The sequence below is a fragment of the Lygodium microphyllum genome, chromosome 16 (assembly GCF_053477565.2).
Source record: "Lygodium microphyllum isolate KBCC chromosome 16, Lygodium_microphyllum_v1.1.10, whole genome shotgun sequence".
NCBI lineage: Eukaryota > Viridiplantae > Streptophyta > Polypodiopsida > Schizaeales > Lygodiaceae > Lygodium > Lygodium microphyllum.
In genome coordinates this window covers 148,583,789-148,586,774 of record NC_141150.1, presented here as the reverse complement: position 1 = coordinate 148,586,774, position 2,986 = coordinate 148,583,789, and positions in this window count along the sequence as shown.

Below are 2,986 nucleotides of genomic sequence, written 5' to 3'. Positions count from 1 at the left end.
GGGGGAGGGGTGGTGTGGTGTGGTGTGTGTTGAGGGGGGGGGGGGGAGGGGTGGTGTGGTGTGGTGTGTGTTGAGGGGGGAGGGGATTTTTGAGGGGGGGGGTGGGGTGGTGTGGTGTGTGTTGAGGGGGGGGCGGGGAATTTTTGAGGGGGGGGGTGGGGTGGTGTGTGTTGAGGGGGGGGGGGGAATTTTTGGGGGGGGGGGGAGGGGTGGTGTGGTGTGGTGTGTGTTGAGGGGGGGGGGGATTTTTGAGGGGGGGGGAGGGGTGGTGTGGTGTTTGTTGAGGGGGGGGGTGGGGAGGTGTGTATTGAGGGGGGGGGTGGGGAGGTGTGTATTGAGGGGGGGGGTGCGAATTTTTGGGGGGGGGGGGGGGGCAAAATTTGGAGGGGGGGGGGGGGAGGGGAGGGGGGGGGGCAAAATTTGGAGGGGGGGGGGGAGGGGAGGGGGGGGGGCAAAATTTGGAGGGGGGGGGGGGAGGGGTGGTGTCGTGTGGTGTGTGTTGGGGGGGGGGGATTTTTGAGGGGGGGGGGGGATTTTTGAGGGGGGGGGGGGAGGGGTGGTGTTTTGTGTGTTGAGGGGGGGGGGGGGGATTTTTGAGGGGGGGGGAGGGGTGGTGTGGTGTGTGTTGAGGGGGGGGGGATGTGGTGGTGTGTGTTGGGGGGGGGGGGGGGGGGGAATTTTTGGGGGGGGGGGGGGGGGGGGAATTTTTGGGGGGGGGAGGGGAGGTGTGGGGTGGTGTGTGTTGAGGGGGGTGAGGGGCGAATTTTGGAGGGGGGGGAGGGGTGGTGTGGTGTGGTGTGTGTTGAGGGGGGGGCCAATTTTTTGGGGGGGGGGCAAAATTTGGAGGGGGGGGGGAGGGGTGGTGTTTTGTGTGTTGAGGGGGGGGGGAATTTTTGAGGGGGGGGGAGGGGTGGTGTGGTGTGGTGTGTGTTGAGGGGGGGGGCGAATTTTTGGGGGGGAGAAGGGGCGAAATTTGGAGGGGGGGGGAGGGGTGGGGTGGGGTGTGTTGAGGGGGGGGCGAAATTTGGAGGGGGGGAAGGGGAGGGGTGGTGTGGTGTGGTGTGGTGTGGTGTGTGTTGAGGGGGGGGGGGGAAGGGTGGGGAGGTGTGTATTGAGGGGGGGGGGGGCGAATTTTTGGGGGGGGGGAGGGGTGGTGTGGTGTGGTGTGGTGTGTGTTGAGGGGGGTGGCCGAATTTTTTTGGGGGGGGGGGTGGAGTGGTGTGTGTTGGGGGGGGGGGGGGGGGCGAATTTTTTGGGGGCGGGGGGGGGGGGGGGGGGGGAGGGGTGGGGTGGTGTGTGTTGAGGGGGGGGGGAGGGGTGGTGTGGTGTGTGTTGGGGGGGGGGGGGGTGGGGTGGTGTGTGTTGAGGGGGGAGGGGTGGGAAATTTTTTGGGGGGGGGGGGCGAATTTTGGAGGGGGGGGAGCGGTGGTGTGGTGTGGTGTGTGTTGAGGGGGGAGGCGAATTTTTGGGGGGGGGAAGGGGCAAAATTTGGAGGGGGGGCGAATTTTTGGGGCGGGGGGGGGAGGGGTGGGGTGGTGTGTGTTGAGGGGGGGGCGAAATTTCGAGGGGGGGAAGGGGAGGGGTGGTGTGGTGTGTGTTGAGGGGGGGGGGGAGGGGTGGTGTGGTGTGTGTTGAGGGGGGGGGTGGGGTGGTGTGTGTTGAAGGGGGGGGGGGGCGAATTTTGGAGGGGGGGGGAGGGGTGGTGTGGTGTGGTGTGTGTTGAGAGGGGGGCCCAATTTTTTTTTGGGGGGGGGGGGGGGCAAAATTTGGAGGGGGGGGGGAGGGGTGGTGTGGTGTGGTGTGTGTTGAGGGGGGGGGGGGATTTTTGAGGGGGGGGGGGAGGGGTGGTGTGGTGTGTGTTGAGGGGGGGGCGGGGAATTTTTGAGGGGGGGGGGAGGGGTTGTGTGGTGTGTGTTGGGGGGGGGGGTGGGGTGGTGTGTGTTGGGGGGGGGGCGAATTTTTTGGGGGCGGGGGGGGGAGGGGTGGGGTGGTGTGTGTTGAGGGGGGGGCGAAATTTGGAGGGGGGGAAGGGGAGGGGTGGTGTGGTGTGTGTTGAGGGGGGGGGGGGATTTTTGAGGGGGGGGGAGAGGTGGTGTGGTGTGGTGTGTGTTGAGGGGGGGGGCGAATTTTTGGGGGGGGAAGGGGCGAAATTTGGACGGGGGGGGCGAATTTTTGGGGGGGGGGGGGAGGGGTGGGGTGGTGTGTGTTGAGGGGAAGGCGAAATTTGGAGGGGGGAAGGGGAGGGTTGGTGTGGTGTGGTGTGGTGTGTGTTGAGGGGGGGGGATTTTTGAGGGGGGGGGGGGGGGCGAATTTTGGAGGGGGGGGGAGGGGTGGTGTGGTGTGGTGTGTGTTGAGGGGGGGGGGCAATTTTTTGGGGGGGGGGGGCAAAATTTGGAGGGGGGGGGGAGGGTTGGTGTGGTGTGGTGTGTGTTGGGGGGGGGGGATTTTTGAGGGGGGGGGGGTGCTCCCCTCCCCTTAACACACCCACCCACCCACCATGACGCCCCCTCAAAAATTCTGCCCCCCTCCCCCCCCCCCCCCAACACACACCACACCACACCACCCCTACCCCCCCTCCAAAATTCGCCCCCCCCCCCTCCCCCCCCTCTCAACACACACCACACCACACCACCCCTTCCCCCCCCCCCACCCCCCCTCAAAAATTCGCCCCCCCCTCCCCCCCCCCCCCTTCAAAATTCGGCCCCTCTCTACACACACCAACCCCCCCCCCCCCCCCCCCCCCCACCCCCCCTCAAAATTTCGGCCCCCCCCCTCCCCCCCCCCCCCCTCAAAAATTCGGCCCCCCCCCCCTCCCCCCCCCCCACCCCCCCTCAAAATTTCGCCCCCCCCCCCCCCCCCCCCCCCTCAAAAATTCGGCCCCCCCCCCCCTCCCCCCCCCCCACCCCCCCTCAAAATTTCGCCCCCCCCCCCTCCCCCCCCCCCACCTTCAAAATTCGGCGCCCCCCCCCCCCCCCCCCTCCAAAAT